Below are 10,337 nucleotides of genomic sequence, written 5' to 3' on the forward strand. Positions count from 1 at the left end.
GCTGCACATAGAGACCAGTGTTGTTAGTCCAGGTCAGAAGATGACTTGTTGGAATGAAAATGAGCTTGTAGTTTGTCTGCTTTAATAATGTGACTGGAAAAAGGTGTTGGACTTCAAATATGTCCATTTCTGTCGCACTTCACCTTTAAAAGTGAAGCCATGTGGTTCCTGGAAGGAAAAACACGACTTTTTCAAGTCTTTGTCCTGTTTTTATGAGAAATGTACGACTTTAATGTGAAACATTCAGAGTTTTTTCTCTTGTTGTGTTTGTTTGAAGCTGCTTCCTGTTGGCTTCAGCTGTTTGGAGTTTCCATTTTCTAAACTTCTACATTCTGAACCTTCTTCAGCTCTGAACAGATGATGAAACACTGAATGATTTCAAGCTCTTTGTCTAATAAACTTACATCTTTCATTCTTTATACAGATTGAAGAACTGTGGTTTGTCAGAGATCAGCTGTGATTATCTGGCAGCAGCACTGAAGTCCAACCCCTCCCATCTGAGAGAGCTGGACCTGAGAAACAACTACAAGCTGCAGGATCCAGGAGTGAAGCATCTGTGTGGTTTCCTGGAGAGTCCAGGATGTAAACTTGAAACTCTGAGGTCAGTCAGCATGTTTTAGTTGTGCTGAGATGAATATGATGTGAAAGTTGTGCTGACACTAAACTGCAGACATCAGGCTGATATTATACTGATCCACACTGAGGATCTTCATGGTAAAGTCTGTTTTCTTCTTCTCTGGTTTAGTCCATTGACTGCAGCAGAACAATGTTCACATTTCAAACAGTGATATTCAACGTATGGCCCGCGGCCCACACGCGGCCTGCCCACCTTTCCTGATTCAGAGAGAGGGGACCCTGATTAACTGTGTAGCTTCTTCCTCACAGTTCTAAGTATCAGACACAACAATGAATAATCCACAGCTGACTGTCTTTAGCAGGTCAAAGGTCACGGCACACAGCAGACAGTCAGAAATATTCTAACTCTGATCATTTATCAGTTGTGACACTGTGAGACTTGATCAGAGGTGTGATCATCACAGCAGAGGCCTTTGTGTCAAAGTCACTGAGGATCAAACAGAAACACATGAAGCAGATTTTCCTCTTCTGGCTTTTTATAGCAGATAACCTTCAAAATATTCTGCAGTCGATCAAAAACTGAAGCAAACCATGAAGCAACATGTGAACATGAGCTGATGCTGCTCAAGTGAAGCAAAGTTACAGAGGTTTGATTACAGACACAGCTGAGAGTTTGTAATCTGTCATCATTTTAAAAAGTTTCCATGGAACAGCAGAAATGAGGCTTTACTGTCAGAGGCCGACAGCACTGAACACAACAGCAGACTGGTGGCTAATAAACAGTGAATGATGCAGAAACAGATGTTTGAAGCTGTTCTTGGAGTACACTGAGAGAGAGAGAGCTGTGCAGGCAGGAAGAGCCAAAGTCAGAGAGAATTCATGAGCATATTGATCAAACGTGAAGCAGAGTTTGGATCTTCTTTTGCTGCTGCTTCACTCAGTTTTGGTTGGAGACAGATGAAACCTGCAGCTTCAGGATCTGTGAGCTGTCCACTTTCAGCCCCGACGGCGTGTCCGTGTACGTGCCGTGGAGTGAACGATCCACGCTCTGTGTTTCCATCTTTGTGTGTTTAGCTGCTCTCATTTACTGTTTTATCTGTTTGCTGCTTGTTGAAATAGTTTGTGAGCTTTAACCTGAGATTCTGGCAAAATACATTTATATGAAACATCGATTCAGGATTGAATGAATCAACATCGTTTTATTCAAATTAAAACCATTTAAATGGGAACATGAATTTTTTACAGCCGCCTCTAATGCTGGGTAATGTCAGCTGGTCCATGTGCAGCTGGCTGTGAGGCTCAGGGAGCGTCTACAAAGTGCAACACTGAAAGAACATCATCCATAAATATTGAGTAAGAACTGGACTCTCATACAGCGAGACTCAAATGCCTTTAAACATCAGCTTATCCTGCTGATCCAAGTCCAACACTGAGTTTGTAAAAACATGTTTGTCAATCATTTTGTTTGGTTTCTGAGGAAAAAGATTCAATAACTTGCTGCTAATACACAACATTTCATCATATTTCCTCATAACCCTCTTTTGTCTGACCATTTGATCCCATTTGAATTTGCAATAAAGGATCCACAGAGTTTGGTGACAATAATGACAGTAGATGTTTGTGTGAAAGTGCTGGAAGCAAATGTGTGTGTGATGTTCTTTCAGTGTTGCACTTTGTAGACGCTCCCTGAGCACTGGTCTCACAGCCAGCTGCACATAGAGACCAGTGTTGTTAGTCCAGGTGTTAAGGTTCAAAATATTGGGGATGGAGACAAGAGAAAAAACCACAATAACAACACTGGTCCGGTCGGGTTGAGTCAAACGATGATTTTAATGAACACACGCGTGGGAGATGGACACTGATGCAGACAGCCTCAAAATCTCAAAATGGTGGAGCATTGCTCAAACTTTTATAGCCTCTGGTGCCTCCACCTTATCATAAAAAGCCTAAACATTCACATGCTTTCTCTCACACAGCGCCTGAGCTACGACCTTGGCACACTCTGTTCTCTTCTACTCAGACAAATTAGACAATAACCTTCTGCGAACAGTATTTCTTATAACTCAGCAGTATAATGCATCATAAAACAATATCATTCATTCACAACAAGTCAGCAGTTTAATGTAATGCAAATCAGTTTAACTAATGCAATAGTTATCAGCTTCTTCTAATTCAGGAGGATAATGCAAACTAAAACTACATAATAATTCACAATCTTTAATTCGGGGTATAACATGGCAGAAAATAACACTCCAATCCCACAATTCCCCCTGATGAGGTCATTAAAATAATGACCTCACAAACACCCTTCAATTCAGTGTGGCCGGGTTCATCTCTTCTCACTCCTGAGGTCTGTTAAGATTCAATATTGAGGAAGGGTACAAGAGGTGATCGAAGAATAACCACACCGATCCGGCCGGGTGAAGTCAAACGATGATTTTAATGAACACACGTGTGGGAAGACAACTCTGTACGCAGACAGGAAGTAGTCTTCGACTTAATCAAAGCATGAACAGATATTTTATAGCATCAGGGTTTGTTTACTGACGCCCCTTCATGCGTCACCGGTACATTTTATACATAGATCAGATCAACATCATCATGACTTTTCACCCAGAAAATCATCTTCTATTTTCATGGCTTGGTACTTTCCGTTCTTATCTTAAAATGAATTGTTCCTCTTTCTTGCCGAGACAACAAGGACGGTTCCTCTAAATAAATCTAATTTAAAGTGTGTGTGTGTCACGACCTCACTCAGCCTCGATGTCACCTCTCGCACTTCTGACCTTTTACCAGACCAGAGGCTCACTGAGACTATGTGTATGTCTTCTACTAAATAAATGTTTTAACCAAGAACCTCTACTAAAACCTTAATATAAAATGATCTGATATATAAGTGTTTTGTAAGCATGTATTGCAATTCCTTCTATGGCTCCAAGTCACTTGCACAATAGATTGTCCGAACATCGCGCCGAACAAAGCTTCCGACCCCCAATTAATTGACCGAGCTCCAACTCTTTAATAAGCACAGATATGCATTGTGTATAAAATAGTCATAACTGCTTAAGGCCTTCTTAAAGCTATCTGTTACATTGTTAAAGCCTCGTCTTAGCCTGCGGCTCAAAATAACTATCTGCTTTCACTTCTGCATACAACTTCCTGTCAGCCTGCAACTCAGTCTTTCTGAAAGAGACACTGTTTAACCCCTGAATGCAATATAAACTCCAGATTTTATTATTAATGCAATGGTAATGATGACAATTATTTAACTATAGCAGTAAAATAATTTCCCTTCTCGACACTCCCTCTCATGACCTCTGGAACACCAGAGGTCACAATACATTATGGTTCACCAGGCCTCGAGATCTCCAGGATCCTCGCCCCTCCTGTGGTCGCCGAGATCTTCTGCAAAGGAAACAAAACACCTTTTCTTGCATCTCCCTAACTTATCCTTTTTGGGACTCTTTAATCAAAAGCATGATCCTAATTATGCTCTTAACTTATTGACTTGTATTTATGTATATTCTTCAACGTTACTCATCACTTTAAAATTCTTTAAGCGCTGGTTTCACGTCCAGTTGCTCGCTCTACTTTCCCTTATCTGATCATCAACATCCTGTGCACAAATTGTCGCTGCTACAAGTTCCTCTACTCTAAAAGAAAACAACCACTTTAATCAATTAAGTTTAAGCATATAAGCAATTACTCCTGTATACATTTCATCATAGCTAAATGCTGCCTTGAAACAACTCCTATGTGTTAACTTCATTTTAACCTCACATTTCCTATGTTATAACCCATTTTGGTATAGCCTTTTTATTTCATTTGCTCCCTTTAATGTAACAATACCTTCTAATTCTAATGTATCAGACTTAACCAAAATATATGCTTTCCTTCCTCTTTGGTCCTTTTTTAAGTTCAGTTAAAAGCTAAATGAATTTAAGGCCTTTTGCCTGGAATCAATACTGTCATGTGTGTTTCTTAACTCTGTGTCTGTAAGCGTGTGCAATCCTTCATGAACTCATATTATCCTCACAGTAGATTGGCTAATCATAGCGCTAGCCAAAGGCTCGTGACCCTCCAGAGACAAATTTGAGCCACAACTCCTTTAAAAGCACAAAATGCAATATGTATAAAAATCCTTTCTACGTAGAAGCTCCCCCTTTATCCTAAAAATACCTTCCATGTAATATCTGTATGTGTAAGCCTACATTATAACCACTTCTTCTAAAGATCAAAAAATCAAACCTGTTCTACTCCTTCAACCCTCACTAATTTTCCCTCTAAGATTTATTCACAGCTTTGAAAAACCAGCATTGTATCTTCTAAACAGGATTCAGTTCTGTCATGGTCCTGGGCCATGTTGGCCCAGTATTCTTGGTTCCTTGTATTTTCGCTCCTTATTTAGGCCAGGTTTTCTCAGGTGTCCTATTGTGGTGTTCCCTAAGTGTTTTTCCCTTTGTGACTCTTACCCCCTTGTGCCCCTCTGTGTATTTATGAGCTCTCGTCTCTCTTTGTATTTATTCCATGTTTCCCCCAGCCTGTTATGTCTATGTTCTCCCCGTACTTTCTCTGGGTGTATTTAAGTTGTGTCTTCTGTTATGGTAGTTGCTGGTTCGTCTGTGTTGTTTCCCCTCGGTCTCCCTGCGTCTCGTTTCTGGTTTGTGTTATTAGCTTACCCAGTTTAGGTTTCCGGTTTCTTGTTTTTCCACCAGTGCTGTTTTGTGCCCACCGTTGTAAATAAATATTCACCTGCACCAGAGCTGCCGCCTTTTGGGTCCTTTTCTACAACTCCACACGGCTTGCCTCGCAAACCGTGACAAGTTCACCTTTAATCCTTTAACCTTAACTTAAAAATAACAGTTTCAGTTTTACCATATCCAAATGATCAAAAACCCAAAAGGTCCTAAAATGATCCTAAATTATTAAACAATTAAATTAATAAACCCTAAGCCCCCCTTTATCTTGATACATTTCATGTGTCAAGATACTATACAAAACTTAAAAATGCTCAGTTTCCCCACTCATGATCCAATCTATGTCATAAAAATAAACTTAAAACAGAACAGTTATCAGTCATGTGTTACTTCAATTAATGATAACTGAGTTTCATCAAAAATATTTCCCCTTTAGCATTTGGCATTCTCCCAACAATATACTATAATCCCATAATCTAACCCCAGTCAACAAAACAAAACAGAAATTTTCTCTGGTAAAAACAAATTGTTTGTCCACATTAATTCATCCTCACATTCACTCACACATTCACTCACATGCAGTCACACCATGTATTTGCTGATAGTGGAGCTTCCCGCACGATCAGATACTCCACCCTCAGCAAAATGAGCTCCGTCATTTTTTATTTTCCATAGGAAAATATTTCTTTATGCTTTTGGACTGGATTGACTCGCATAAAATCCTTTTTACAGGGACTTACGACCTGAATAGTCCCCACAGGTAGCTTTCTCCTCAGCCAATTGTAATCTGGAAAGCCGCCTTATATTTGCTCTTCCCGAGAATTTTCAGCGCCGTTATTCACTGTTGCAGGCCTGCTTAAAACAGAAATGAAAAATAGAGCTGATTGTTAGCTCATAAAAACAAAACAAAATCACCTGACAGGTTTTCTTTAAGTGCACTGTTACAAAATAATGGGCCCCTCCCAGACATGTCCATGTTTCCTAAAACTCCCTCTATTAAAAACAAAAATAACAACAACAACCTAACTGACAGAATCAACCCCTCACCACAACAACCTCAACAACCTTAAACACACAAGTCTTGCCACCACATAATTTCACCTCCTCAATACACCAAAAGTCTCATTAAAACCACACAATTTGCACACAACAATCACCCCCTTATGCTCTGTAACATACTTCAATTCAGCATAAAACATAACCCCCTTTGTCATATGGCTTCTTCTATTCCTCAATTACAAACACAAATGTATTTTATTAAACATTCACACCATTGTATCATTCATACAAAATAGCAAGCTGTTCTTCATTGCATATGTTTGTGTTCTTAGCCAAGTTTAATCTGTATCTATGCATTAATCTCGATGAGCTTGTCTTGTCTTCATAAGGTTAATGCATTTTCTGCTTGTGTATGTGAATTTGCATATGTTGCTTTTGCAGTGTGTCAGACTCCTGCACAATTCTCCACTTAAGCCGTCAGTTTCTTTCCCAAATTTGCTAACCCAAATTTTAAGTTCCCACCTTATTAACAGCTTTCATGCTCCTCAGCCAGAAGCTAGGGCCCACTTGTCAGGTTTATGGAGACATGGCGCTGTAAACAATTCAACCAGAAACTTGCCTTGGCATGTCCAGTCAAGTTAACCTACAGGTCTCTTCCGACCGCTGCACGTGGAAAATTGATCCAGATCTGTTTCGCCCCTATAGAAACACAACTGAGACATTTTCATTATTTTCATATATACTTAAACTACCCGTTTCCCTTTGTCTGGTCAGAAATCCCAACTTATGTTATGTATATACGTGTAAGCAGGTCTTCATTGCTTTTCCTATGTATTTTGTTAATGTTCAGTGAGTGTAAGCTGCTTTCTTCATTGCCTCTATATGTTATAGTCAGGTTTAATTCATGCATCTTTTCTCTGATTTCTTAATTCGAAACTATCTCACTTCTGATTCTTTCCAGAAATAATTTCACATGTAACACTTTGTCTATGTATGTTTTCTATTCTTGTTTACCTCTTTGTTTGTGACGGTGGACATCTCTAAACCATCATGAGTTCAAGCTTCACTTTCAGTCCAATTACACCCTGTATTCTCACAGTCGAACTCGTCCTGCTTCACCTCTCACTGGTCACTGTCCTCTTCTCTCAGTGTCCTTTTGTTGTCTTGAATTCCAGCAAACACAGTCTGTTTCTTCTCTGTTTCTCTTCAGTATTTTCCTTTTGGATCAAGTCCCAGCCTGGCAAAATACCACATTCAGTGCCTTTAAACAGTCATGTCACACTGTTCTTACCAGCCTGCTGTCCACCGTGCATGGTTCATCACGTGGTTTCTTCTTGTCTGTTGATCCTTTCACTCGTCCCTTTCAAGATTACTCCAAGCAAGACAAATCTGACAATCAGTGTCCAGTGCTTTACCACCGTTCATTATCCCACTGTTCAACTGCCCAGCCTGTAATTTACAGTACATGTTTCCACCTCGTGGTTCCTTTCATGCTGCTGCTGGTGTCGTCAGTGTGGTTTCCGTTGCACTGTCTTTTGCCTGCTAGTAATTCTTCTCAAGTCCACGATGTTCTGTCGGTCTTCATCAGGAGATTAACTGTCCTTTGAGCTTCTTCTCAGGATGGGGACAAGTGCGAGGTCAAGCTGTAAAATTTTAAGCCAAAATCTGGCCTGTTTTCCCCCAATTATGCTACTCTAGTGGTTTTGGCGCCGTACTCAAAATTCCAGGTTGAGAGAAGTCCACCTTTATTTATCTGTAATCTGTGTTGACACACTAAAACATACAATTAATATCCTTTTCATTTCTTTTCTCAAAACCTCCATTCGCTTTATCTGCCTAGAGTTTAACTCATCTGTTTCTCTCTCTGGGTGCTCACTCGTCACCTTATATGGGCATGCAAACTTCCTGTCACCCACACCATTTCCTGTTACACACACACAGCACGCAGCTGCTCAGAGCAGCTCAAGCTGCTTTGCTGTTTCTCCAGGCTAATCAAACTTATTTTGTATTTACAATCTACAAACCCTCTGTAATTCTACTAACTTTTTGACCTAAAATGTAGCATCATTCACACAATGATTTCATAATCCTCTCACACACACCTTTTAAATAAACTAAACTCTTATAACATCACTCATGCATCTCTTAAATTAAAAACACTTTCAAACTTTAAAACATCCTACTTTACATCACCAAAGAAATACCTCTCACACCTTTATTCATCATTCAAAACCTTCTAGTCACCGCATTCACACAAGAAATTGAAAAAATAAAACACACCAGCAACTATTGCTGGAGAGAAGTTACTACTGAAAGTAATATGTTAATCTTAAGTATATACAGTGCACTCAATATATTTATCTATCTACATCCAAACTCAGTCAATTACTATACATCCACTACGGCAACTCAAAACTTTATTTATAGTCCTCTAATAAACATAAATGGCATTTGAAACACACACTCAACACTGTTTGCAGCAGTATTTGTAAAACCAACTGTGGCTTAAACAGTTCACTGCTTACTCATTTGCATTTTCACTCACACACACACCGTCTAAAAATAGCAGCAGCATTGCCTCAGACTCCTTTCACACAGATCTTTTTATATTACAAAGACGTCTTATATTTACAACTACTGTCAGATCTGTCAGCTTTAGCGCCTAACCAATTTAGACAAATTTAAAATAACCGCCCACCAATTAACCAGTATCAAGACTTTAACTGTTTCTGGCCTCATTTCTAAAATCCCTAACTCAATTTAAAAGCGTCAACCAACCCAAACTTTGCCTGAAGCTCTATTTTTGGCATTTCACAGCCAAGGCTTACCTCGAAGTATTAAGTTAAAGTTACACGCCCGAAGACCAACTTCTCCTGTCCAAAAAAGCGCAGGTACCGTTCCAAACGGTAAGGAGACTCTAACTCCTAGTTTAATTCCAGGCTGCCCTGTACCCCACAGTTAAACCACACTGAACTATCCCTCTTCGCCGAGAGGTCAATGTCGCGCGTCCACGACAAGGAGGGAGCGTAACCTCCGGGCTCTGCGCTTCCTAGAACCCCCTCGGTTCCGTTCTAAAATAATTTATAATACTTTGAAACAACAATCAACACCCAAAACAAGTGTATAACTGAAGCAGGTCCAACCTTATAACCAAAAAATAACCAAATTCCCTAACATACTAAAATCATTTCCAGCAGTCCAACTGCTTCCCGCGGTCCAACCGCATTAAATCCTTTCCAGCAGTCCAACTGCTTTAAATCCTCAGTACTGTCATGACATTCTCATCAAAATCAAAACAGACATCCACCAGTAACTTCAGTGAGTAGACTTAAATTTTATCATATCCAATTTGGCACACTTTGGAAATAATTCAACAGGTAGTGCCTTACCTTTTGGATAAGCCGGCTTATGCCCACTCACTTAGACCACTGGAATTCATGTCTGCCCGTCAGACCACCTAAGACCCCGGATTTCTCCGTCTAAACCTCCAACTCTCCCTCCTCAATAACCGGACGAAGCCCCCAAATGTTAAGATTCAATATTGAGGAAGGGTACAAGAGGTGATCGAAGAATAACCACACCGATCCGGCCGGGTGAAGTCAAACGATGATTTTAATGAACACACGTGTGGGAAGACAACTCTGTACGCAGACAGGAAGTAGTCTTCGACTTAATCAAAGCATGAACAGATATTTTATAGCATCAGGGTTTGTTTACTGACGCCCCTTCATGCGTCACCGGTACATTTTATACATAGATCAGATCAACATCATCATGACTTTTCACCCAGAAAATCATCTTCTATTTTCATGGCTTGGTACTTTCCGTTCTTATCTTAAAATGAATTGTTCCTCTTTCTTGCCGAGACAACAAGGACGGTTCCTCTAAATAAATCTAATTTAAAGTGTGTGTGTGTCACGACCTCACTCAGCCTCGATGTCACCTCTCGCACTTCTGACCTTTTACCAGACCAGAGGCTCACTGAGACTATGTGTATGTCTTCTACTAAATAAATGTTTTAACCAAGAACCTCTACTAAAACCTTAATATAAAATGATCTGATAT

General features: G+C 39.9%; 1 long non-coding RNA gene across 1 annotated transcript; it reads right to left on the reverse strand.

Moving 5' to 3' along the window:
- Positions 1-5,955: 5,955 nt before the first annotated feature.
- LOC146548123 (uncharacterized) lies at positions 5,956-9,101 on the reverse strand. The gene is made up of 2 exons (XR_014890907.1): positions 7,287-9,101; positions 5,956-6,985 (listed from the first exon to the last, which is right to left on the reverse strand). It is a non-coding gene; the product is annotated as an uncharacterized LOC146548123 (long non-coding RNA).
- Positions 9,102-10,337: the final 1,236 nt, after the last annotated feature.

Source organism: Mchenga conophoros, linkage group LG23 (genome assembly GCF_057382185.1).
Source record: "Mchenga conophoros isolate Kocher_MC1m ecotype Shallow Benthic linkage group LG23, M_conophoros_male_GT1.1, whole genome shotgun sequence".
NCBI classification, from domain to species: domain Eukaryota; kingdom Metazoa; phylum Chordata; class Actinopteri; order Cichliformes; family Cichlidae; genus Mchenga; species Mchenga conophoros.